The sequence below is a fragment of the Scyliorhinus torazame genome, chromosome 4, assembly GCF_047496885.1.
Source record: "Scyliorhinus torazame isolate Kashiwa2021f chromosome 4, sScyTor2.1, whole genome shotgun sequence".
In the NCBI taxonomy this organism is placed as follows: domain Eukaryota; kingdom Metazoa; phylum Chordata; class Chondrichthyes; order Carcharhiniformes; family Scyliorhinidae; genus Scyliorhinus; species Scyliorhinus torazame.
The window spans coordinates 67,269,928-67,295,598 of record NC_092710.1 but is presented as its reverse complement, the minus strand read 5'-3'; the positions used below and the strand labels follow the sequence as shown (position 1 = coordinate 67,295,598).

The 25,671-nt window shown below is 45.8% G+C and overlaps 11 non-coding genes across 11 annotated transcripts; all 11 read right to left on the bottom strand.

The window, feature by feature from the left end:
* Positions 1–219: 219 nt before the first annotated feature.
* trnai-aau (transfer RNA isoleucine (anticodon AAU)) lies at positions 220–293 on the bottom strand. Its single transcript has one exon. It is a non-coding gene; the product is annotated as a tRNA-Ile (tRNA).
* A 2,110-nt stretch (positions 294–2,403) lies between these two features.
* On the bottom strand, positions 2,404–2,477 carry trnai-aau (transfer RNA isoleucine (anticodon AAU)). Its single transcript has one exon. It is a non-coding gene; the product is annotated as a tRNA-Ile (tRNA).
* Positions 2,478–4,588: 2,111 nt separating this feature from the next.
* Positions 4,589–4,662, bottom strand: trnai-aau (transfer RNA isoleucine (anticodon AAU)). The gene has a single exon. It is a non-coding gene; the product is annotated as a tRNA-Ile (tRNA).
* A 4,198-nt stretch (positions 4,663–8,860) lies between these two features.
* trnai-aau (transfer RNA isoleucine (anticodon AAU)) lies at positions 8,861–8,934 on the bottom strand. The gene has a single exon. It is a non-coding gene; the product is annotated as a tRNA-Ile (tRNA).
* A 2,115-nt stretch (positions 8,935–11,049) lies between these two features.
* trnai-aau (transfer RNA isoleucine (anticodon AAU)) lies at positions 11,050–11,123 on the bottom strand. The gene has a single exon. It is a non-coding gene; the product is annotated as a tRNA-Ile (tRNA).
* Positions 11,124–13,238: 2,115 nt separating this feature from the next.
* trnai-aau (transfer RNA isoleucine (anticodon AAU)) lies at positions 13,239–13,312 on the bottom strand. The gene has a single exon. It is a non-coding gene; the product is annotated as a tRNA-Ile (tRNA).
* A 2,115-nt stretch (positions 13,313–15,427) lies between these two features.
* trnai-aau (transfer RNA isoleucine (anticodon AAU)) lies at positions 15,428–15,501 on the bottom strand. Its single transcript has one exon. It is a non-coding gene; the product is annotated as a tRNA-Ile (tRNA).
* Positions 15,502–17,611: 2,110 nt separating this feature from the next.
* On the bottom strand, positions 17,612–17,685 carry trnai-aau (transfer RNA isoleucine (anticodon AAU)). Its single transcript has one exon. It is a non-coding gene; the product is annotated as a tRNA-Ile (tRNA).
* A 2,110-nt stretch (positions 17,686–19,795) lies between these two features.
* On the bottom strand, positions 19,796–19,869 carry trnai-aau (transfer RNA isoleucine (anticodon AAU)). Its single transcript has one exon. It is a non-coding gene; the product is annotated as a tRNA-Ile (tRNA).
* Positions 19,870–21,984: 2,115 nt separating this feature from the next.
* On the bottom strand, positions 21,985–22,058 carry trnai-aau (transfer RNA isoleucine (anticodon AAU)). The gene has a single exon. It is a non-coding gene; the product is annotated as a tRNA-Ile (tRNA).
* Positions 22,059–24,168: 2,110 nt separating this feature from the next.
* Positions 24,169–24,242, bottom strand: trnai-aau (transfer RNA isoleucine (anticodon AAU)). Its single transcript has one exon. It is a non-coding gene; the product is annotated as a tRNA-Ile (tRNA).
* Between the last annotated feature and the right edge of the window lie 1,429 nt (positions 24,243–25,671).

Here is a 25,671-nt window from a genome sequence, read left to right as displayed (position 1 = left end):
GTGAATTGTCATCTGCAGGAGTTCGCTATTGATTAGGAGACGTTGAACACATTTGTGACACAGAACTGTAAAAGAACGACAGTTTCTCAGAAAAAGTGGCAGATACTGTCCAAGAGGCGCCAAGCAGTTAAAGGGGACTCTGCGCTGCCCCAGCAGAGTCAAAATACCGCTCAAACTAGCCGCAGAAGTGGACATTAGATCACGATGTGATCACTTCTTTGGCCAGTACGGGGATCGAACCCGGGACCTTGGCGTTATTAGCACCACGCTCTAACCATCTGAGCTAACCGGCCATGCATGCAGCATTGGCTGGAGTGACCATGCCGTTTCCAAATTCACTCCAGTCCTGAATGGTGGGCTCGTCTGACATGTTGCTATTTCCAACGTTACCTGGAGCAGACCTGCCTGGAAATTGCAGTAATTGGAGGTAAGACATTGTTCAGAACCACGTGAATTGTCATCGCTGTAGACTAGGAAACTTTGGAAGCATGTTACCGACACGTTTGTGGCGCCGAAATGTAAAAGAATGAAAAAGTGGCAGATATTATCCAAGAGGAGTCAAGCAGATAAAAGGGACTCTGCGCTGCCTCAGGTCAGTAATAATGCCGCGCCAGTAACACTGGGCAGGTTGCCTGCAAACAGACGAGGCAAGCAGATCATTTCGTGACGGAGTTGTTTTGTTGACTCGTACGAGGATCAAACGACCTTGGCGTCAATTAGCACCACGCTCGAACCATTGAGTTAACCGGCCATGTACGTATGATCACCTCATGTGACCATGGCGATTCCAAATTTAGTCCGGTCGTGAATGGAGAATTGAGTATTCTTTCCTGACTGATCGCGAACAAGCTGGATCGCGCGAATTTGCCTTTTGTAAATTCCACCCTTTAGGTTGCCAGCAAGCCGTAAGGATTTGCTTTCCCCTAGAACTTTCTGCATGTTTCCAACTGACAAACTTCTCACCAACACTTACGCTGGCTTCGACATTGTTGAACACATTGTGCCTGGAGCATCGCCCAATCTGCAAACTTTCTCCTCATCAAATTTCTCATGTATTCATCTTTATGATCGAAATTTCACAGTAACTTATTGGCAGTGTTAATGTACGCCTACTTGTGACAGTAAAGATTATTATTATTCTAGCACGGGATGTGCTACGGCTCACATTTCCAGTACTTGTCCGCCAAAGCCTTTGGTCGGGTTTCTTCATTGAAAGAGTAAAAGCAGCTGACCCTGTGAATTCAAAATTCAGTCGAAATGTAACCGTGCCGAAATAAAGTGCGTGCGGATTATTCAGTAATAAGTCTCACAACACCATATTAAAGTCCAACAGGTTGATTTGAAATCGTAAGCTTTGGCAGCGCTGTCCCTTCATCAGGTAAAGTGGTCCTTCATCTCTTCAACTGATGAAGGGACGGCGCTGCCAAAGCTTGTGATTTCAAATAAACCTGTTGCTGTCACACTTCTTGTTGCTGTCACACTTCTTTCTGTATCCAGCGCCAGCATCTCAACATCATGCAAATTATTTGCAATTGCAGGACAGGCGCTCACATTAGTCCGAATGGACGGCCGCTGCTTCAGCACGAAATGATGATGAGCCAGCTGAATTTTAAATTGGGGTAAATGGTTCGGGGATTTACAAGCTAAGAACATTAACCGGGAGATCATGCGTCGCCTCTCAATAGATTAGCAAACAAGTATACTTCTCGCCTTCAGGTATTTTGATCGTTCCAGACGTGTTTCAGTGTAATTACCTGAGGAAGGAGCAGCGCACCGAAAGCTAGTGACATCGGAACAAACCTGTTGGACTTTAACCTGGTGTTGTAAGACTTCTTTCTGTGCTCACCCCAGTCCAACGCCGGCATATCCACATCAGTGTAATTAGCACCACATTATAAATGGGTAGTGCAGCTTTTTGAAAAAGACATTTCGAAGCATCAAATGTATTTGGCGTAGCCAGCAAACGACTGCATGTTAAGCAATCGGATTGTTGAAGGTGGCAGCATTTGAGCCAAATTACTGGCAAGGGGTTAGTAATTCCTGCACAGCGTTGCTGAACTCATCAATACCGCAATTACAAGGTAGGCTGGTATGACATGGTGCCCTGGCTTTAGCAACGCTGCCTGGAGCAGATTAGCCTGAAACATTGCAATGAAGGAGACGTAAAACACAGTTCAGAGCGACGTGAATTGTCATCTGCAGGAGTTCGCTATTGATTAGGAGACGTTGGACACATTTGTGACACAGAACTGTAAAAGAACGACAGTTTCTCAGAAAAAGTGGCAGATACTGTCCAAGAGGCGCCAAGCAGTTAAAGGGGACTCTGCGCTGCCCCAGCAGAGTCAAAATACCGCTCCAACTAGCCGCAGAAGTGGACATTAGATCACGATGTGATTACTTCGTTGGCCAGTACGGGGATCGAACCCGCGACCTTGGCGTTATTAGCACCACGCTCTAACCATCTGAGCTAACCGGCCATGTATGCATCATTGGCTGGAGTGACCATGCCGTTTCCAAATTCACTCCAGTCCTGAATGGTGGGCTCGTCTGACATGTTGCGGGGCTATTTCCAACGTTGCCTGGAGCAGATTTGCCTGGAAATTGCAGTAATTGGAGGTAAGACATTGTTCAGAACCACGTGAATTGTCATCGCTGTAGACTAGGAAACTTTGGAAGCATGTTACCGACACGTTTGTGGCGCAGAAATGTAAAAGAATGAAAAAGTGGCAGATATTATCCAAGAGGAGTCAAGCAGATAAAAGGGACTCTGCGCTGCCTCAGGTCAGTAATAATGCCGCGCCAGTAACACTGGGCAGGTTGCCTGCAAACAGACGAGGCAAGCAGATCATTTCGTGACGGAGTTGTTTTGTTGACTCGTACGAGGATCAAACGACCTTGGCGTCAATTAGCACCACGCTCGAACCATTGAGTTAACCGGCCATGTACGTATGATCACCTCGTGTGGCCATGGCGATTCCAAATTTAGTCCAGTCGTGAATGGAGAATTGAGTATTCTTTCCTGACTGATCGCGAACAAGCTGGATCGCGCGAATTTGCCTTTTGTAAATTCCACCCTTTAGGTTGCCAGCAAGCCGTAAGGATTTGCTTTCCCCTAGAACTTTCTGCATGTTTCCAACTGACAAACTTCTCACCAACACTTACGCTGGCTTCGACATTGTTGAACACATTGTGCCTGGAGCATCGCCCAATCTGCAAACTTTCTCCTCATCAAATTTCTCATGTATTCATCTTTATGATCGAAATTTCACAGTAACTTATTGGCAGTGTTAATGTACGTCTACTTGTGACAGTAAAGATTATTATTATTCTAGCACGGGATGTGCTACGGCTCACATTTCCAGTACTTGTCCGCCAAAGCCTTTGGTCGGGTTTCTTCATTGAAAGAGTAAAAGCAGCTGACCCTGTGAATTCAAAATTCAGTCGAAATGTAACCGTGCCGAAATAAAGTGCGTGCTGATATTCAGTAATAAGTCTCACAACACCATATTAAAGTCCAACAGGTTGATTTGAAATCGTAAGCTTTGGCAGCGCTGTCCCTTCATCAGGTAAAGTGGTCCTTCATCTCTTCAACTGATGAAGGGACGGCTCTGCCAAAGCTTGTGATTTCAAATAAACCTGTTGCTGTCACACTTCATGTTGCTGTCACACTTCTTTGCGTATCCAGCGCCAGCATCTCAACATCATGCAAATTATTTGCAATTGCAGGACAGGCGCTCACATTAGTCCGAATGGACGGCCGCTGCTTCAGCACGAAATGATGATGAGCCAGCTGAATTTTAAATTGGGGTAAATGGTTCGGGGATTTACAAGCTAAGAACATTAACCGGGAGATCATGCGTCGCCTCTCAATAGATTAGCAAACAAGTATACTTCTCGCCTTAAGGTATTTTGATCGTTCCAGACGTGTTTCCGTGTTACCTGAGGAAGGAGCAGCGCACCGAAAGCTAGTGACATCGGAACAAACCTGTTGGGCTTTAACCTGGTGTTGTAAGACTTCTTTCTGTGCTCACCCCAGTCCAACGCCGGCATATCCACATCAGTGTAATTAGCACCACATTATTAATGGGTAGTGCAGCTTTTTGAAAAAGACATTTCGAAGCATCAAATGTATTTGGCGTAGCCAGCAAACGACTGCATGTTAAGCAATCGGATTGTTGAAGGTGGCAGCATTTGAGCCAGATTACTGGCAAGAGGTTAGTAATTCCTGCACAGCGTTGCTGAACTCATCAATACCGCAATGACAAGGTAGGCTGGTATGACATGGTGCCCTGGCTTTAGCAACGCTGCCTGGAGCAGATTAGCCTGAAACATTGCAATGAAGGAGACGTAAAACACAGTTCAGAGCGACGTGAATTGTCATCTGCAGGAGTTCGCTATTGATTAGGAGACGTTGGACACATTTGTGACACAGAACTGTAAAAGAACAACAGTTTCTCAGAAAAAGTGGCAGATACTGTCCAAGAGGCGCCAAGCAGTTAAAGGGCACTCTGCGCTGCCCCAGCAGAGTCAAAATACCGCTCCAACTAGCCGCAGAAGTGGACATTAGATCACGATGTGATTACTGCGTTGGCCAGTACGGGGATCGAACCCGCGACCTTGGCGTTATTAGCACCACGCTCTAACCATCTGAGCTAACCGGCCATGTATGCAGCATTGGCTGGAGTGAGCATGCCGTTTCCAAATTCACTCCAGTCCTGAATGGTGGGCTCGTCTGACATGTTGCGGGGCTATTTCCAACGTTGCCTGGAGCAGAGTTGCCTGGAAATTGCAGTAATTGGAGGTAATACATTGTTCAGAACGACGTGAATTGTCATCGCTGTAGACTAGGAAACTTTGAAAGCATGTTACCGACACGTTTGTGGCGCCGAAATGTAAAAGAATGAACAAGTGGCAGATATTATCCAAGAGGAGTCAAGCAGATAAAAGGGACTCTGCGCTGCCTCAGGTCAGTAATAATGCCGCGCCAGTAACACTGGGCAGGTTGCCTGCAAACAGACGAGGCAAGCAGATCATTTCGTGACGGAGTTGTTTTGTTGACTCGTACGAGGATCAAACGACCTTGGCGTCAATTAGCACCACGCTCGAACCATTGAGTTAACCGGCCATGTACGTATGATCACCTCATGTGACCATGGCGATTCCAAATTTAGTCCAGTCGTGAATGGAGAATTGAGTATTCTTTCCTGACTGATCGCGAACAAGCTGGATCGCGCGAATTTGCCTTTTGTAAATTCCACCCTTTAGGTTGCCAGCAAGCCGTAAGGATTTGCTTTCCCCTAGAACTTTCTGCATGTTTCCAACTGACAAACTTCTCACCAACACTTACGCTGGCTTCGACATTGTTGAACACATTGTGCCTGGAGCATCGCCCAATCTGCAAACTTTCTCCTCATCAAATTTCTCATGTATTCATCTTTATGATCGAAATTTCACAGTAACTTATTGGCAGTGTTAATGTACGCCTACTTGTGACAGTAAAGATTATTATTATTCTAGCACGGGATGTGCTACGGCTCACATTTCCAGTACTTGTCCGCCAAAGCCTTTGGTCGGGTTTCTTCATTGAAAGAGTAAAAGCAGCTGACCATGTGAATTCAAAATTCAGTCGAAATGTAACCGTGCAGAAATAAAGTGCGTGCGGATTATTCAGTAATAAGTCTCACAACACCATATTAAAGTCCAACAGGTTGATTTGAAATCGTAAGCTTTGGCAGCGCTGTCCCTTCATCAGGTAAAGTGGTCCTTCATCTCTTCAACTGATGAAGGGACGGCGCTGCCAAAGCTTGTGATTTCAAATAAACCTGTTGCTGTCACACTTCTTGTTGCTGTCACACTTCTTTCTGTATCCAGCGCCAGCATCTCAACATCATGCAAATTATTTGCAATTGCAGGACAGGCGTTCACATTAGTCCGAATGGACGGCCGCTGCTTCAGCACGAAATGATGATGAGCCAGCTGAATTTTAAATTGGGGTAAATGGTTCGGGGATTTACAAGCTAAGAACATTAACCGGGAGATCATGCGTCGCCTCTCAATAGATTAGCAAACAAGTATACTTCTCGCCTTAAGGTATTTTGATCGTTCCAGACGTGTTTCAGTGTAATTACCTGAGGAAGGAGCAGCGCACCGAAAGCTAGTGACATCGGAACAAACCTGTTGGACTTTAACCTGGTGTTGTAAGACTTCTTTCTGTGCTCACCCCAGTCCAACGCCGGCATCTCCACATCAGTGTAATTAGCACCACATTATAAATGGGTAGTGCAGCTTTTTGAAAAAGACATTTCGAAGCATCAAATGTATTTGGCGTAGCCAGCAAACGACTGCATGTTAAGCAATCGGATTGTTGAAGGTGGCAGCATTTGAGCCAAATTACTGGCAAGAGGTTAGTAATTCCTGCACAGCGTTGCTGAACTCATCAATACCGCAATGACAAGGTAGGCTGGTATGACATGGTGCCCTGGCTTTAGCAACGCTGCCTGGAGCAGATTAACCTGAAACATTGCAATGAAGGAGACGTAAAACACAGTTCAGAGCGACGTGAATTGTCATCTGCATGAGTTCGCTATTGATTAGGAGACGTTGGACACATTTGTGACACAGAACTGTAAAAGAACGACAGTCTCTCAGAAAAAGTGGCAGATACTGTCCAAGAGGCGCCAAGCAGTTAAAGGGCGATCGAACCCGCGACCTTGGCGTTATTAGCACCACGCTCTACCCATCTGAGCTAACCGGCCATATAACGAGCATTGGCTGGAGTGACCATGCCGTCTCCAAATTCACTCCAGTCCTGAATGGTGGGCTCGTCTGACATGTTGCGGGGCTATTTCCAACGTTGCCTGGAGCAGATTTGCCTGGAAATTGCAGTAATTGGAGGTAAGACATTGTTCAGAACCACGTGCATTGTCATCGCTGTAGACGAGGAAACTTTGGAAGCATGTTACCCGACACGTTTGTGGCGCCGAAATGTAAAAGAATGAAAAAGTGGCAGATATTATCCAAGAGGAGTCAAGCAGATAAAAGGGACTCTGCGCTGCCTCAGGTCAGTAATAATGCCGCGCCAGTAACACTGGGCAGGTTGCCTGCAAACAGACGAGGCAAGCAGATCATTTCGTGACGGAGTTGTTTTGTTGACTCGTACGAGGATCAAACGACCTTGGCGTCAATTAGCACCACGCTCGAACCATTGAGTTAACCGGCCATGTACGTATGATCACCTCGTGTGACCATGGCGATTCCAAATTTAGTCCAGTCGTGAATGGAGAATTGAGTATTCTTTCCTGACTGATCGCGAACAAGCTGGATCGCGCGAATTTGCCTTTTGTAAATTCCACCCTTTAGGTTGCCAGCAAGCCGTAAGGATTTGCTTTCCCCTAGAACTTTCTGCATGTTTCCAACTGACAAACTTCTCACCAACACTGGCTTCGACATTGTTGAACACATTGTGCCTGGAGCATCGCCCAATCTGCAAACTTTCTCCTCATCAAATTTCTCATGTATTCATCTTTCTGATCGAAATTTCACAGTAACTTATTGGCAGTGTTAATGTACGCCTACTTGTGACATTAAAGATTATTATTATTCTAGCACGGGATGTGCTACGGCTCACATTTCCAGTACTTGTCCGCCAAAGCCTTTGGTCGGGTTTCTTCATTGAAAGAGTAAAAGCAGCTGACCCTGTGAATTCAAAATTCAGTCGAAATGTAACCGTGCCGAAATAAAGTGCGTGCGGATTATTCAGTAATAAGTCTCACAACACCATATTAAAGTCCAACAGGTTGATTTGAAATCGTAAGCTTTGGCAGCGCTGTCCCTTCATCAGGTAAAGTGGTCCTTCATCTCTTCAACTGATGAAGGGACGGCGCTGCCAAAGCTTGTGATTTCAAATAAACCTGTTGCTGTCACACTTCATGTTGCTGTCACACTTCTTTCCGTATCCAGCGCCAGCATCTCAACATCATGCAAATTATTTGCAATTGCAGGACAGGCGCTCACATTAGTCCGAATGGACGGCCGCTGCTTCAGCACGAAATGATGATGAGCCAGCTGAATTTTAAATTGGGGTAAATGGTTCGGGGATTTACAAGCTAAGAACATTAACGGGGAAATCATGCGTCGCCTCTCAATAGATTAGCAAACAAGTATACTTCTCGCCTTAAGGTATTTTGATCGTTCCAGACGTGTTTCAGTGTAATTACCTGAGGAAGGAGCAGCGCACCGAAAGCTAGTGACATCGGAACAAACCTGTTGGACTTTAACCTGGTGTTGTAAGACTTCTTTCTGTGCTCACCCCAGTCCAACGCCGGCATATCCACATCAGTGTAATGAGCACCACATTATAAATGGGTAGTGCAGCTTTTTGAAAAAGACATTTCGAAGCATCAAATGTATTTGGCGTAGCCAGCAAATGACTGCATGTTAAGCAATCGGATTGTTGAAGGTGGCAGCATTTGAGCCAAATTACTGGCAAGAGGTTAGTAATTCCTGCACAGCGTTGCTGAACTCATCAATACCGCAATTACAAGGTAGGCTGGTATGACATGGTGCCCTGGCTTTAGCAACGCTGCCTGGAGCAGATTAGCCTGAAACATTGCAATGAAGGAGACGTAAAACACAGTTCAGAGCGACGTGAATTGTCATCTGCAGGAGTTCGCTATTGATTAGGAGACGTTGGACACATTTGTGACACAGAGCTGTAAAAGAACGACAGTTTCTCAGAAAAAGTGGCAGATACTGTCCAAGAGGCGCCAAGCAGTTAAAGGGCACTCTGCGCCAGCAGAGTCAAAATACCGCTCAAACTAGCCGCAGAAGTGGACATTAGATCACGATGTGATCACTTCTTTGGCCAGTACGGGGATCGAACCCGGGACCTTGGCGTTATTAGCACCACGGTCTAACCATCCGAGCTAACCGGCCATGTATGCAGCATTGGCTGGAGTGACCATGCCGTTTCCAAATCCACTCCAGTCCTGAATGGTGGGCTCGTCTGACATGTTGCGGGGCTATTTCCAACGTTACCTGGAGCAGACTTGCCTGGAAATTGCAGTAATTGGAGGTAAGACATTGTTCAGAACCACGTGAATTGTCATCGCTGTAGACTAGGAAACTTTGAAAGCATGTTACCGACACGTTTGTGGCGCCGAAATGTAAAAGAATGAACAAGTGGCAGATATTATCCAAGAGGAGTCAAGCAGATAAAAGGGACTCTGCGCTGCCTCAGGTCAGTAATAATGCCGCGCCAGTAACACTGGGCAGGTTGCCTGCAAACAGACGAGGCAAGCAGATCATTTCGTGACGGAGTTGTTTTGTTGACTCGTACGAGGATCAAACGACCTTGGCGCCAATTAGCACCACGCTCGAACCATTGAGTTAACCGGCCATGTACGTATGATCACCTCATGTGACCATGGCGATTCCAAATTTAGTCCGGTCGTGAATGGAGAATTGAGTATTCTTTCCTGACTGATCGCGAACAAGCTGGATCGCGCGAATTTGCCTTTTGTAAATTCCACCCTTTAGGTTGCCAGCAAGCCGTAAGGATTTGCTTTCCCCTAGAACTTTCTGCATGTTTCCAACTGACAAACTTCTCACCAACACTTACGCTGGCTTCGACATTGTTGAACACATTGTGCCTGGAGCATCGCCCAATCTGCAAACTTTCTCCTCATCAAATTTCTCATGTATTCATCTTTATGATCGAAATTTCACAGTAACTTATTGGCAGTGTTAATGTACGCCTACTTGTGACAGTAAAGATTATTATTATTCTAGCACGGGATGTGCTACGGCTCACATTTCCAGTACTTGTCCGCCAAAGCCTTTGGTCGGGTTTCTTCATTGAAAGAGTAAAAGCAGCTGACCCTGTGAATTCAAAATTCAGTCGAAATGTAACCGTGCCGAAATAAAGTGCGTGCGGATTATTCAGTAATAAGTCTCACAACACCATATTAAAGTCCAACAGGTTGATTTGAAATCGTAAGCTTTGGCAGCGCTGTCCCTTCATCAGGTAAAGTGGTCCTTCATCTCTTCAACTGATGAAGGGACGGCGCTGCCAAAGCTTGTGATTTCAAATAAACCTGTTGCTGTCACACTTCTTGTTGCTGTCACACTTCTTTCTGTATCCAGCGCCAGCATCTCAACATCATGCAAATTATTTGCAATTGCAGGACAGGCGCTCACATTAGTCCGAATGGACGGCCGCTGCTTCAGCACGAAATGATGATGAGCCAGCTGAATTTTAAATTGGGGTAAATGGTTCGGGGATTTACAAGCTAAGAACATTAACGGGGAGATCATGCGTCGCCTCTCAATAGATTAGCAAACAAGTATACTTCTCGCCTTAAGGTATTTTGATCGTTCCAGACGTGTTTCAGTGTAATTACCTGAGGAAGGAGCAGCGCACCGAAAGCCAGTGACATCGGAACAAAGCTGTTGGACTTTAACCTGGTGTTGTAAGACTTCTTTCTGTGCTCACCCCAGTCCAACGCCGGCATATCCACATCAGTGTAATGAGCACCACATTATAAATGGGTAGTGCAGCTTTTTGAAAAAGACATTTCGAAGCATCAAATGTATTTGGCGTAGCCAGCAAACGACTGCATGTTAAGCAATCGGATTGTTGAAGGTGGCAGCATTTGAGCCAAATTACTGGCAAGGGGTTAGTAATTCCTGCACAGCGTTGCTGAACTCATCAATACCGCAATTACAAGGTAGGCTGGTATGACATGGTGCCCTGGCTTTAGCAACGCTGCCTGGAGCAGATTAGCCTGAAACATTGCAATGAAGGAGACGTAACACACAGTTCAGAGCGACGTGAATTGTCATCTGCAGGAGTTCGCTATTGATTAGGAGACGTTGGACACATTTGTGACACAGAACTGTAAAAGAACGACAGTTTCTCAGAAAAAGTGGCAGATACTGTCCAAGAGGCGCCAAGCAGTTAAAGGGGACTCTGCGCTGCCCCAGCAGAGTCAAAATGCCGCTCCAACTAGCCGCAGAAGTGGACATTAGATCACGATGTGATTACTTCGTTGGCCAGTACGGGGATCGAACCCGCGACCTTGGCGTTATTAGCACCAAGCTCCAACCATCTGAGCTAACCGGCCATGTATGCAGCATTGGCTGGAGTGACCATGCCGTTTCCAAATTCACTCCAGTCCTGAATGGTGGGCTCGTCTGCCATGTTGCGGGGATATTTCCAACGTTACCTGGAGCAGATTTGCCTGGAAATTGCAGTAATTGGAGGTAAGACATTGTTCAGAACGACGTGAATTGTCATCGCTGTAGACTAGGAAACTTTGGAAGCATGGTACCGACACGTTTGTGGCGCCGAAATGTAAAAGAATGAAAAAGTGGCAGATATTATCCAAGAGGAGTCAAGCAGATAAAAGGGACTCTGCGCTGCCTCAGGTCAGTAATAATGCCGCGCCAGTAACACTGGGCAGGTTGCCTGCAAACAGACGAGGCAAGCAGATCATTTCGTGACGGAGTTGTTTTGTTGACTCGTACGAGGATCAAACGACCTTCGCGTCAATTAGCACCACGCTCGAACCATTGAGTTAACCGGCCATGTACGTATGATCACCTCGTGTGACCATGGCGATTCCAAATTTAGTCCAGTCGTGAATGGAGAATTGAGTATTCTTTCCTGACTGATCGCGAACAAGCTGGATCGCGCGAATTTGCCTTTTGTAAATTCCACCCTTTAGGTTGCCAGCAAGCCGTAAGGATTTGCTTTCCCCTAGAACTTTCTGCATGTTTCCAACTGACAAACTTCTCACCAACACTTACGCTGGCTTCGACATTGTTGAACACATTGTGCCTGGAGCATCGCCCAATCTGCAAACTTTCTCCTCATCAAATTTCTCATGTATTCATCTTTATGATCGAAATTTCACAGTAACTTATTGGCAGTGTTAATGTACGCCTACTTGTGACAGTAAAGATTATTATTATTCTAGCACGGGATGTGCTACGGCTCACATTTCCAGTACTTGTCCGCCAAAGCCTTTGGTCGGGTTTCTTCATTGAAAGAGTAAAAGCAGCTGACCCTGTGAATTCAAAATTCAGTCGAAATGTAACCGTGCCGAAATAAAGTGCGTGCGGATTATTCAGTAATAAGTCTCACAACACCATATTAAAGTCCAACAGGTTGATTTGAAATCGTAAGCTTTGGCAGCGCTGTCCCTTCATCAGGTAAAGTGGTCCTTCATCTCTTCAACTGATGAAGGGACGGCGCTGCCAAAGCTTGTGATTTCAAATAAACCTGTTGCTGTCACACTTTTTGTTGCTGTCACACTTCTTTCTGTATCCAGCGCCAGCATCTCAACATCATGCAAATTATTTGCAATTGCAGGACAGGCGCTCACATTAGTCCGAATGGACGGCCGCTGCTTCAGCACGAAATGATGATGAGCCAGCTGAATTTTAAATTGGGGTAAATGGTTCGGGGATTTACAAGCTAAGAACATTAACGGGGAGATCATGCGTCGACTCTCAATAGATTAGCAAACAAGTATACTTCTCGCCTTAAGGTATTTTGATCGTTCCAGACGTGTTTCAGTGTAATTACCTGAGGAAGGAGCAGCGCACCGAAAGCTAGTGACATCGGAACAAACCTGTTGGACTTTAACCTGGTGTTGTAAGACTTCTTTCTGTGCTCACCCCAGTCCAACGCCGGCATATCCACATCAGTGTAATTAGCACCACATTATAAATGGGTAGTGCAGCTTTTTGAAAAAGACATTTCGAAGCATCAAATGTATTTGGCGTAGCCAGCAAACGACTGCATGTTAAGCAATCGGATTGTTGAAGGTGGCAGCATTTGAGCCAAATTACTGGCAAGAGGTTAGTAATTCCTGCACAGCGTTGCTGAACTCATCAATACCGCAATTACAAGGTAGGCTGGTATGACATGGTGCCCTGGCTTTCGCAACGCTGCCTGGAGCAGATTAGCCTGAAACATTGCAATGAAGGAGACGTAAAACACAGTTCAGAGCGACGTGAATTGTCATCTGCAGGAGTTCGCTATTGATTAGGAGACGTTGGACACATTTGTGACACAGAACTGTAAAAGAACGACAGTTTCTCAGAAAAAGTGGCAGATACTGTCCAAGAGGCGCCGAGCAGTTAAAGGGGACTCTGCGCTGCCCCAGCAGAGTCAAAATACCGCTCCAACTAGCCGCAGAAGTGGACATTAGATCACGATGTGATTACTTCGTTGGCCAATACGGGGATCGAACCCGCGACCTTGGCGTTATTAGCGCCACGCTCTAACCATCTGAGCTAACCGGCCATGTATGCATCATTGGCTGGAGTGACCATGCCGTTTCCAAATTCACTCCAGTCCTGAATGGTGGGCTCGTCTGACATGTTGCGGGGCTATTTCCAACATTGCCTGGAGCAGATTTGCCTGGAAATTGCAATAATTGGAGGTAAGACATTGTTCAGAACGACGTGAATTGTCATCGCTGTAGACTAGGAAACTTTGGAAGCATGTTACCGACACGTTTGTGGCGCAGAAATGTAAAAGAATGAAAAAGTGGCAGATATTATCCAAGAGGAGTCAAGCAGATGAAAGGGACTCTGCGCTGCCTCAGGTCAGTAATAATGCCGCGCCAGTAACACTGGGCAGGTTGCCTGCAAACAGACGAGGCAAGCAGATCATTTCGTGACGGAGTTGTTTTGTTGACTCGTACGAGGATCAAACGACCTTGGCGTCAATTAGCACCACGCTCGAACCATTGAGTTAACCGGCCATGTACGTATGATCACCTCGTGTGGCCATGGCGATTCCAAATTTAGTCCAGTCGTGAATGGAGAATTGAGTATTCTTTCCTGACTGATCGCGAACAAGCTGGATCGCGCGAATTTGCCTTTTGTAAATTCCACCCTTTAGGTTGCCAGCAAGCCGTAAGGATTTGCTTTCCCCTAGAACTTTCTGCATGTTTCCAACTGACAAACGTCTCAACAACACTTACGCTGGCTTCGACATTGTTGAACACATTGTGCCTGGAGCATCGCCCAATCTGCAAACTTTCTCCTCATCAAATTTCTCATGTATTCATCTTTATGATCGAAATTTCACAGTAACTTATTGGCAGTGTTAATGTACGTCTACTTGTGACAGTAAAGATTATTATTATTCTAGCACGGGATGTGCTACGGCTCACATTTCCAGTACTTGTCCGCCAAAGCCTTTGGTCGGGTTTCTTCATTGAAAGAGTAAAAGCAGCTGACCCTGTGAATTCAAAATTCAGTCGAAATGTAACCGTGCCGAAATAAAGTGCGTGCGGATTATTCAGTAATAAGTCTCACAACACCATATTAAAGTCCAACAGGTTGATTTGAAATCGTAAGCTTTGGCAGCGCTGTCCCTTCATCAGGTAACGTGGTCCTTCATCTCTTCAACTGATGAAGGGACGGCGCTGCCAAAGCTTGTGATTTCAAATAAACCTGTTGCTGTCACACTTCTTGTTGCTGTCACACTTCTTTCTGTATCCAGCGCCAGCATCTCAACATCATGCAAATTATTTGCAATTGCAGGACAGGCGTTCACATTAGTCCGAATGGACGGCGGCTGCTTCAGCACGAAATGATGATGAGCCAGCTGAATTTTAAATTGGGGTAAATGGTTCGGGGATTTACAAGCTAAGAACATTAACCGGGAGATCATGCGTCGCCTCTCAATAGATTAGCAAACAAGTATACTTCTCGCCTTAAGGTATTTTGATCGTTCCAGACGTGTTTCAGTGTAATTACCTGAGGAAGGAGCAGCGCACCGAAAGCTAGTGACATCGGAACAAACCTGTTGGACTTTAACCTGGTGTTGTAAGACTTCTTTCTGTGCTCACCCCAGTCCAACGCCGGCATATCCACATCAGTGTAATTAGCACCACATTATTAATGGGTAGTGCAGCTTTTTGAAAAAGACATTTCGAAGCATCAAATGTATTTGGCGTAGCCAGCAAATGACTGCATGTTAAGCAATCGGATTGTTGAAGGTGGCAGCATTTGAGCCAAATTACTGGCAAGGGGTTAGTAATTCCTGCACAGCGTTGCGGAACTCATCAATACCGCAATTACAAGGTAGGCTGGTATGACATGGTGCCCTGGCTTTAGCAACGCTGCCTGGAGCAGATTAGCCTGAAACATTGCAATGAAGGAGACGTAAAACACAGTTCAGAGCGACGTGAATTGTCATCTGCAGGAGTTCGCTATTGATTAGGAGACGTTGGACACATTTGTGACACAGAACTGTAAAAGAACGACAGTTTCTCAGAAAAAGTGGTAGATACTGTCCAAGAGGCGCCAAGCCGTTAAAGGGGACTCTGCGCTGCCCCAGCAGAGTCAAAATACCGCTCCAACTAGCCGCAGTAGTGGACATTAGATCACGATGTGATTACTTCGTTGGCCAGTACGGGGATCGAACGCGCGACCTTGGCGTTATTAGCACCACGCTCTAACCATCTGAGCTAACCGGCCATGTATGCATCATTGGCTGGAGTGACCACGCCGTTTCCAAATTCACTCCAGTCCTGAATGGTGGGCTCGTCTGACATGTTACGGGGCTATTTCCAACGTTGCCTGGAGCAGATTTGCCTGGAAATTGCAGTAATTGGAGGTAAGACATTGTTCAGAACGACGTGCATTGTCATCGCTGTAGACTAGGAAACTTTGGAAGCATGTTACTGACACGTTTGTGGCGCCGAAATGTGAAAGAATGAAAAAGTGGCAGATATTATCCAAGAGGAGTCAAGCAGATAAAAGGGACTCTGCGCTGCCTCAGGTCAGTAATAATGCCGCGCCAGTAACACTGGGCAGGTTGCCTGCAAACAGACGAGGCAAGCAGATCATTTCGTGACGGAGTTGTTTTGTTGACTCGTACGAGGATCAAACGACCTTGGCGTCAATTAGCACCACGCTCGAACCATTGAGTTAACCGGCCATGTACGTATGATCACCTCATGTGACCATGGCGATTCCAAATTTAGTCCGGTCGTGAATGGAGAATTGAGTATTATTTCCTGACTGATCGCGAACAAGCTGGATCGCGCGAATTTGCCTTTTGTAAATTCCACCCTTTAGGTTGCCAGCAAGCCGTAAGGATTTGCTTTCCCCTAGAACTTTCTGCATGTTTCCAACTGACAAACTTCTCACCAACACTTACGCTGGCTTCGACATTGTTGAACACATTGTGCCTGGAGCATCGCCCAATCTGCAAACTTTCTCCTCATCAAATTTCTCATGTATTCATCTTTATGATCGAAATTTCACAGTAACTTATTGGCAGTGTTAATGTACGCCTACTTGTGACAGTAAAGATTATTATTATTCTAGCACGGGATGTGCTACGGCTCACATTTCCAGTACTTGTCCGCCAAAGCCTTTGGTCGGGTTTCTTCATTGAAAGAGTAAAAGCAGCTGACCCTGTGAATTCAAAATTCAGTCGAAATGTAACCGTGCCGAAATAAAGTGCGTGCGGATTATTCAGTAATAAGTCTCACAACACCATATTAAAGTCCAACAGGTTGATTTGAAATCGTAAGCTTTGGCAGCGCTGTCCCTTCATCAGGTAAAGTGGTCCTTCATCTCTTCAACTGATGAAGGGACGGCGCTGCCAAAGCTTGTGATTTCAAATAAACCTGTTGCTGTCACACTTCTTGTTGCTGTCACACTTCTTTCTGTATCCAGCGCCAGCATCTCAACATCATGCAAATTATTTGCAATTGCAGGACAGGCGCTCACATTAGTCCGAATGGACGGCCGCTGCTTCAGCACGAAATGATGATGAGCCAGCTGAATTTTAAATTGGGGTAAATGGTTCGGGGATTTACAAGCTAAGAACATTAACCGGGAGATCATGCGTCGCCTCTCAATAGATTAGCAAACAAGTATACTTCTCGCCTTAAGGTATTTTGATCGTTCCAGACGTGTTTCAGTGTAATTACCTGAGGAAGGAGCAGCGCACCGAAAGCTAGTGACATCGGAACAAACCTGTTGGACTTTAACCTGGTGTTGTAAGACTTCTTTCTGTGCTCACCCCAGTCCAACGCCGGCATATCCACATCAGTGTAATTAGCACCACATTATAAATGGGTAGTGCAGCTTTTTGAAAAAGACATTTCGAAGCATCAAATGTATTTGGCGTAGCCAGCAAACGACTGCATGTTAAGCAATCGGATTGTTGAAGGTGGCAGCATTTGAGCCAAATTACTGGCAAGAGGTTAGTAATTCCTGCACAGCGTTGCTGAACTCATCAATACCGCAATTACAAGGTAGGCTGGTATGACATGGTGCCCTGGCTTTAGCAACGCTGCCTGGAGCAGATTAGCCTGAAACATTGCAATGAAGGAGACGTAAAACACAGTTCAGAGCGACGTGAATTGTCATCTGCAGGAGTTCGCTATTGATTAGGAGACGTTGGACACATTTGTGACACAGAACTGTAAAAGAACGACAGTTTCTCAGAAAAAGTGGCAGATACTGTCCAAGAGGCGCCAAGCAGTTAAAGGGCACTCTGCGCCAGCAGAGTCAAAATACCGCTCCAACTAGCCGCAGAAGTGGACATTAGATCACGATGTGATCACTTCTTTGGCCAGTACGGGGATCGAACCCGGGACCTTGGCGTTATTAGCACCACGCTCTAACCATCTGAGCTAACCGGCCATCTATGCAGCATTGGCTGGAGTGACCATGCCGTTTCCAAATTCACTCCAGTCCTGAATGGTGGGCTCGTCTGACATGTTGCGGGGCTATTTCCAACGTTACCTGGAGCAGACTTGCCTGGAAATTGCAGTAATTGGAGGTAAGACATTGTTCAGAACCACGTGAATTGTCATCGCTGTAGACTAGGAAACTTTGGAAGCATGTTACCGACACGTTTGTGGCGCCGAAATGTAAAAGAATGAATAAGTGGCAGATATTATCCAAGAGGAGTCAAGCAGATAAAAGGGACTCTGCGCTGCCTCAGGTCAGTAATAATGCCGCGCCAGTAACACTGGGCAGGTTGCCTGCAAACAGACGAGGCAAGCAGATCATTTCGTGACGGAGTTGTTTTGTTGACTCGTACGAGGATCAAACGACCTTGGCGTCAATTAGCACCACGCTCGAACCATTGAGTTAACCGGCCATGTACGTATGATCACCTCATGTGACCATGGCGATTCCAAATTTAGTCCGGTCGTGAATGGAGAATTGAGTATTCTTTCCTGACTGATCGCGAACAAGCTGGATCGCGCGAATTTGCCTTTTGTAAATTCCACCCTTTAGGTTGCCAGCAAGCCGTAAGGATTTGCTTTCCCCTAGAACTTTCTGCATGTTTCCAACTGACAAACTTCTCACCAACACTTACGCTGGCTTCGACATTGTTGAACACATTGTGCCTGGAGCATCGCCCAATCTGCAAACTTTCTCCTCATCAAATTTCTCATGTATTCATCTTTATGATCGAAATTTCACAGTAACTTATTGGCAGTGTTAATGTACGCCTACTTGTGACAGTAAAGATTATTATTATTCTAGCACGGGATGTGCTACGGCTCACATTTCCAGTACTTGTCCGCCAAAGCCTTTGGTCGGGTTTCTTCATTGAAAGAGTAAAAGCGGCTGACCCTGTGAATTCAAAATTCAGTCGAAATGTAACCGTGCCGAAATAAAGTGCGTGCGGATTATTCAGTAATAAGTCTCACAACACCATATTAAAGTCCAACAGGTTGATTTGAAATCGTAAGCTTTGGCAGCGCTGTCCCTTCATCAGGTAAAGTGGTCCTTCATCTCTTCAACTGATGAAGGGACGGCGCTGCCAAAGCTTGTGATTTCAAATAAACCTGTTGCTGTCACACTTCTTGTTGCTGTCACACTTCTTTCTGTATCCAGCGCCAGCATCTCAACATCATGCAAATTATTTGCAATTGCAGGACAGGCGCTCACATTAGTCCGAATGGACGGCCGCTGCTTCAGCACGAAATGATGATGAGCCAGCTGAATTTTAAATTGGGGTAAATGGTTCGGGGATTTACAAGCTAAGAACATTAACCGGGAGATCATGCGCCGCCTCTCAATAGATTAGCAAACAAGTATACTTCTCGCCTTAAGGTATTTTGATCGTTCCAGACGTGTTTCAGTGTAATTACCTGAGGAAGGAGCAGCGCACCGAAAGCTAGTGACATCGGAACAAACCTGTTGGACTTTAACCTGGTGTTGTAAGACTTCTTTCTGTGCTCACCCCAGTCCAACGCCGGCATATCCACATCAGTGTAATTAGCACCACATTATAAATGGGTAGTGCAGCTTTTTGAAAAAGACATTTCGAAGCATCAAATGTATTTGGCGTAGCCAGCAAACGACTGCATGTTAAGCAATCGGATTGTTGAAGGTGGCAGCATTTGAGCCAAATTACTGGCAAGGGGTTAGTAATTCCTGCACAGCGTTGCTGAACTCATCAATACCGCAATTACAAGGTAGGCTGGTATGACATGGTGCCCTGGCTTTAGCAACGCTGCCTGGAGCAGATTAGCCTGAAACATTGCAATGAAGGAGACGTAAAACACAGTTCAGAGCGACGTGAATTGTCATCTGCAGGAGTTCGCTATTGATTAGGAGACGTTGGACACATTTGTGACACAGAACTGTAAAAGAACGACAGTTTCTCAGAAAAAGTGGCAGATACTGTCCAAGAGGCGCCAAGCAGTTAAAGGGGACTCTGCGCCAGCAGAGTCAAAATACCGCTCAAACTAGCCGCAGAAGTGGACATTAAATCACGATGTGATCACTTCTTTGGCCAGTACGGGGATCGAACCCGGGACCTTGGCGTTATTAGCACCACGCTCTAACCATCTGAGCTAACCGGCCATGTATGCAGCATTGGCTGGAGTGACCATGCCGTTTCCAAATTCACTCCAGTCCTGAATGGTGGGCTCGTCTGACATGTTGCGGGGCTATTTCCAACGTTACCTGGAGCAGACTTGCCTGGAAATTGCAGTAATTGGAGGTAAGACATTGTTCAGAACCACGTGAATTGTCATCGCTGTAGACTAGGAAACTTTGGAAGCATGTTACCGACACGTTTGTGGCGCCGAAATGTAAAAGAATGAAAAAGTGGCAGATATTATCCAAGAGGAGTCAAGCAGATAAAAGGGACTCTGCGCTGCCTCAGGTCAGTAATAATGCCGCGCCAGTAACACTGGGCAGGTTGCCTGCAAACAGACGAGGCAAGCAGATCATTTCGTGACGGAGTTGTTTTGTTGACTCGTACGAGGATCAAACGACCTTGGCGTCAATTAGCACCACGCTCGAACCATTGAGTTAACCGGCCATGTACGTATGATCACCTCATGTGACCATGGCGATTCCAAATTTAGTCCGGTCGTGAATGGAGAATTGAGTATTCTTTCCTGACTGATCGCGAACAAGCTGGATCGCGCGAATTTGCCTTTTGTAAATTCCACCCTTTAGGTTGCCAGCAAGCCGTAAGGATTTGCTTTCCCCTAGAACTTTCTGCATGTTTCCAACTGACAAACTTCTCACCAACACTTACGCTGGCTTCGACATTGTTGAACACATTGTGCCTGGAGCATCGCCCAATCTGCAAACTTTCTCCTCATCAAATTTCTCATGTATTCATCTTTATGATCGAAATTTCACAGTAACTTATTGGCAGTGTTAATGTACGCCTACTTGTGACAGTAAAGATTATTATTATTCTAGCACGGGATGTGCTACGGCTCACATTTCCAGTACTTGTCCGCCAAAGCCTTTGGTCGGGTTTCTTCATTGAAAGAGTAAAAGCAGCTGACCCTGTGAATTCAAAATTCAGTCGAAATGTAACCGTGCCGAAATAAAGTGCGTGCGGATTATTCAGTAATAAGTCTCACAACACCATATTAAAGTCCAACAGGTTGATTTGAAATCGTAAGCTTTGGCAGCGCTGTCCCTTCATCAGGTAAAGTGGTCCTTCATCTCTTCAACTGATGAAGGGACGGCGCTGCCAAAGCTTGTGATTTCAAATAAACCTGTTGCTGTCACACTTCTTGTTGCTGTCACACTTCTTTCTGTATCCAGCGCCAGCATCTCAACATCATGCAAATTATTTGCAATTGCAGGACAGGCGCTCACATTAGTCCGAATGGACGGCCGCTGCTTCAGCACGAAATGATGATGAGCCAGCTGAATTTTAAATTGGGGTAAATGGTTCGGGGATTTACAAGCTAAGAACATTAACCGGGAGATCATGCGTCGCCTCTCAATAGATTAGCAAACAAGTATACTTCTCGCCTTAAGGTATTTTGATCGTTCCAGACGTGTTTCAGTGTAATTACCTGAGGAAGGAGCAGCGCACCGAAAGCTAGTGACATCGGAACAAACCTGTTGGACTTTAACCTGGTGTTGTAAGACTTCTTTCTGTGCTCACCCCAGTCCAACGCCGGCATATCCACATCAGTGTAATTAGCACCACATTATAAATGGGTAGTGCAGCTTTTTGAAAAAGACATTTCGAAGCATCAAATGTATTTGGCGTAGCCAGCAAACGACTGCATGTTAAGCAATCGGATTGTTGAAGGTGGCAGCATTTGAGCCAAATTACTGGCAAGGGGTTAGTAATTCCTGCACAGCGTTGCTGAACTCATCAATACCGCAATTACAAGGTAGGCTGGTATGACATGGTGCCCTGGCTTTAGCAACGCTGCCTGGAGCAGATTAGCCTGAAACATTGCAATGAAGGAGACGTAAAACACAGTTCAGAGCGACGTGAATTGTCATCTGCAGGAGTTCGCTATTGATTAGGAGACGTTGAACACATTTGTGACACAGAACTGTAAAAGAACGACAGTTTCTCAGAAAAAGTGGCAGATACTGTCCAAGAGGCGCCAAGCAGTTAAAGGGGACTCTGCGCTGCCCCAGCAGAGTCAAAATACCGCTCAAACTAGCCGCAGAAGTGGACATTAGATCACGATGTGATCACTTCTTTGGCCAGTACGGGGATCGAACCCGGGACCTTGGCGTTATTAGCACCACGCTCTAACCATCTGAGCTAACCGGCCATGCATGCAGCATTGGCTGGAGTGACCATGCCGTTTCCAAATTCACTCCAGTCCTGAATGGTGGGCTCGTCTGACATGTTGCTATTTCCAACGTTACCTGGAGCAGACCTGCCTGGAAATTGCAGTAATTGGAGGTAAGACATTGTTCAGAACCACGTGAATTGTCATCGCTGTAGACTAGGAAACTTTGGAAGCATGTTACCGACACGTTTGTGGCGCCGAAATGTAAAAGAATGAAAAAGTGGCAGATATTATCCAAGAGGAGTCAAGCAGATAAAAGGGACTCTGCGCTGCCTCAGGTCAGTAATAATGCCGCGCCAGTAACACTGGGCAGGTTGCCTGCAAACAGACGAGGCAAGCAGATCATTTCGTGACGGAGTTGTTTTGTTGACTCGTACGAGGATCAAACGACCTTGGCGTCAATTAGCACCACGCTCGAACCATTGAGTTAACCGGCCATGTACGTATGATCACCTCATGTGACCATGGCGATTCCAAATTTAGTCCGGTCGTGAATGGAGAATTGAGTATTCTTTCCTGACTGATCGCGAACAAGCTGGATCGCGCGAATTTGCCTTTTGTAAATTCCACCCTTTAGGTTGCCAGCAAGCCGTAAGGATTTGCTTTCCCCTAGAACTTTCTGCATGTTTCCAACTGACAAACTTCTCACCAACACTTACGCTGGCTTCGACATTGTTGAACACATTGTGCCTGGAGCATCGCCCAATCTGCAAACTTTCTCCTCATCAAATTTCTCATGTATTCATCTTTATGATCGAAATTTCACAGTAACTTATTGGCAGTGTTAATGTACGCCTACTTGTGACAGTAAAGATTATTATTATTCTAGCACGGGATGTGCTACGGCTCACATTTCCAGTACTTGTCCGCCAAAGCCTTTGGTCGGGTTTCTTCATTGAAAGAGTAAAAGCAGCTGACCCTGTGAATTCAAAATTCAGTCGAAATGTAACCGTGCCGAAATAAAGTGCGTGCGGATTATTCAGTAATAAGTCTCACAACACCATATTAAAGTCCAACAGGTTGATTTGAAATCGTAAGCTTTGGCAGCGCTGTCCCTTCATCAGGTAAAGTGGTCCTTCATCTCTTCAACTGATGAAGGGACGGCGCTGCCAAAGCTTGTGATTTCAAATAAACCTGTTGCTGTCACACTTCTTGTTGCTGTCACACTTCTTTCTGTATCCAGCGCCAGCATCTCAACATCATGCAAATTATTTGCAATTGCAGGACAGGCGCTCACATTAGTCCGAATGGACGGCCGCTGCTTCAGCACGAAATGATGATGAGCCAGCTGAATTTTAAATTGGGGTAAATGGTTCGGGGATTTACAAGCTAAGAACATTAACCGGGAGATCATGCGTCGCCTCTCAATAGATTAGCAAACAAGTATACTTCTCGCCTTCAGGTATTTTGATCGTTCCAGACGTGTTTCAGTGTAATTACCTGAGGAAGGAGCAGCGCACCGAAAGCTAGTGACATCGGAACAAACCTGTTGGACTTTAACCTGGTGTTGTAAGACTTCTTTCTGTGCTCACCCCAGTCCAACGCCGGCATATCCACATCAGTGTAATTAGCACCACATTATAAATGGGTAGTGCAGCTTTTTGAAAAAGACATTTCGAAGCATCAAATGTATTTGGCGTAGCCAGCAAACGACTGCATGTTAAGCAATCGGATTGTTGAAGGTGGCAGCATTTGAGCCAAATTACTGGCAAGGGGTTAGTAATTCCTGCACAGCGTTGCTGAACTCATCAATACCGCAATTACAAGGTAGGCTGGTATGACATGGTGCCCTGGCTTTAGCAACGCTGCCTGGAGCAGATTAGCCTGAAACATTGCAATGAAGGAGACGTAAAACACAGTTCAGAGCGACGTGAATTGTCATCTGCAGGAGTTCGCTATTGATTAGGAGACGTTGGACACATTTGTGACACAGAACTGTAAAAGAACGACAGTTTCTCAGAAAAAGTGGCAGATACTGTCCAAGAGGCGCCAAGCAGTTAAAGGGGACTCTGCGCTGCCCCAGCAGAGTCAAAATACCGCTCCAACTAGCCGCAGAAGTGGACATTAGATCACGATGTGATTACTTCGTTGGCCAGTACGGGGATCGAACCCGCGACCTTGGCGTTATTAGCACCACGCTCTAACCATCTGAGCTAACCGGCCATGTATGCATCATTGGCTGGAGTGACCATGCCGTTTCCAAATTCACTCCAGTCCTGAATGGTGGGCTCGTCTGACATGTTGCGGGGCTATTTCCAACGTTGCCTGGAGCAGATTTGCCTGGAAATTGCAGTAATTGGAGGTAAGACATTGTTCAGAACCACGTGAATTGTCATCGCTGTAGACTAGGAAACTTTGGAAGCATGTTACCGACACGTTTGTGGCGCAGAAATGTAAAAGAATGAAAAAGTGGCAGATATTATCCAAGAGGAGTCAAGCAGATAAAAGGGACTCTGCGCTGCCTCAGGTCAGTAATAATGCCGCGCCAGTAACACTGGGCAGGTTGCCTGCAAACAGACGAGGCAAGCAGATCATTTCGTGACGGAGTTGTTTTGTTGACTCGTACGAGGATCAAACGACCTTGGCGTCAATTAGCACCACGCTCGAACCATTGAGTTAACCGACCATGTACGTATGAACACCTCGTGTGACCATGGCGATTCCAAATTTAGTCCAGTCGTGAATGGAGAATTGAGTATTCTTTCCTGACTGATCGCGAACAAGCTGGATCGCGCGAATTTGCCTTTTGTAAATTCCACCCTTTAGGTTGCCAGCAAGCCGTCAGGATTTGCTTTCCCCTAGAACTTTCTGCATGTTTCCAACTGACAAACTTCTCACCAACACTTACGCTGGCTTCGACATTGTTGAACACATTGTGCCTGGAGCATCGCCCAATCTGCAAACTTTCTCCTCATTAAATTTCTCATGTATTCATCTTTATGATCGAAATTTCACAGTAACTTATTGGCAGTGTTAATGTACGTCTACTTGTGACAGTAAAGATTATTATTATTCTAGCACGGGATGTGATACGGCTCACATTTCCAGTACTTGTCCGCCAAAGCCTTTGGTCGGGTTTCTTCATTGAAAGAGTAAAAGCAGCTGACCATGTGAATTCAAAATTCAGTCGAAATGTAACCGTGCCGAAATAAAGTGCGTGCTGATATTCAGTAATAAGTCTCACAACACCATATTAAAGTCCAACAGGTTGATTTGAAATCGTAAGCTTTGGCAGCGCTGTCCCTTCATCAGGTAAAGTGGTCCTTCATCTCTTCAACTGATGAAGGGACGGCGCTGCCAAAGCTTGTGATTTCAAATAAACCTGTTGCTGTCACACTTCATGTTGCTGTCACACTTCTTTCTGTATCCAGCGCCAGCATCTCAACATCATGCAAATTATTTGCAATTGCAGGACAGGCGCTCACATTAGTCCGAATGGACGGCCGCTGCTTCAGCACGAAATGATGATGAGCCAGCTGAATTTTAAATTGGGGTAAATGGTTCGGGGATTTACAAGCTAAGAACATTAACCGGGAGATCATGCGTCGCCTCTCAATAGATTAGCAAACAAGTATACTTCTCGCCTTAAGGT